This window comes from Octopus bimaculoides, chromosome 14 (genome assembly GCF_001194135.2).
Source record: "Octopus bimaculoides isolate UCB-OBI-ISO-001 chromosome 14, ASM119413v2, whole genome shotgun sequence".
In the NCBI taxonomy this organism is placed as follows: domain Eukaryota; kingdom Metazoa; phylum Mollusca; class Cephalopoda; order Octopoda; family Octopodidae; genus Octopus; species Octopus bimaculoides.
The window spans coordinates 8,012,008-8,013,391 of NC_068994.1; positions in this window are offsets into that span (position 1 = coordinate 8,012,008).

Consider the following 1,384-nt stretch of genomic DNA (forward strand, 5'->3'; position numbering starts at 1 on the left):
TCTTAAACGTAAGACATTATGACCGAGTATGAAAAACAATAGATGGATAAGGTTATATATATATATATATATATGAGGCTGGTGGTGGTGGTGGTGGTGGTGGTGGTGGTGGTAGCGGTAGTGCTGCTGCTGCTAATGGTGATGATGAGAAACGGTGATGATGATGCTGTTTAGCTCCAGATCAACCACGATCGAAGGTATTTCAGTCGTTGGGTTTCAATCGCTCATACCCACTTCGTTTTCCTCCACTCCGCAGGCAAACCAAGGCCACGTTATTTAATGTGCTTTGTTTATGAAGACAGCGAGACGTAATTTGAGAAAGGATTGGCTACTATTTCTATCTCCTCCCATATTGACTCAACTCTTCATTATTTCGGCTTAGATTTAGTGCAGCGAAGTTTATGTTCAGATATGCAGACAGATAAAGAGACTGCGAGAGCAAGGGTTAATATTGAGAGAAGCATCTGGGAAGGTAGTCCATAGATTACCGTATGTTTGTATGTGTGTGTATGTATGTATGTATGAATGTATGTATGTATGTATGTATGTATGTATGTATGTATGTACGAATGTATACATATGTATGCATATATATATATATATATATATATATATATATATATATATATATATATATATATATATATACATACATAAATGAGAAACAGAAATATATCAAGAAATAAAGGCATATATATACGTATACATATCTATATGTATATAATTACGTATACATATGAACATACATACACTCACACACGCATACATGTGTGTGTATGTGTGTGTGGAGGGGTGCGATGCATGCGCGAATGCGTGTATGCAAATATCCACTGATATACACAGAGAATACACACGCAGAAGAGAGAGAGAGAGAGAGAGAGAGAGAGAGAGAGAGAGAGAGAGAGAGAGAGAGAGAGAGAGAGAGAGAGAGAGAGAGAGAGAGAGAGAGGGGTGAGAGTGAAAGAGAGAGAGGAAAAGAGGAAGAATGAGATAGAGCACGAGAGTTTCGAGTGAGTTTCATTGGTCGGCCAAGAGTAAAGTCTTGAGTGACGTCTGCTGCGATGGATAAGACAGCCATGATCGTTCAATATTGCATCTATACGTTATGCATACACCTACACACAAATGTACACACACACACACACACACACACAAATATATATATACGAGGGGCTGCTGAAAAGCTCTTGGCTTAAAGGGTATCGCGAAAGGCCTGGATTGTAAGCCCGAACCTTCCGAGTTCTTTTACAGGGCTTTGAAAAACTGAAGGACTGCTGCAATATGCGTGTGAATCTGAGAGGGAAAGAGAGAAGAATATGTCGAATAAAATCCTATTTTCTTTTACCCAAAGTCAAGAACGTTTCAGCAGCCCCTCGTGTGTATA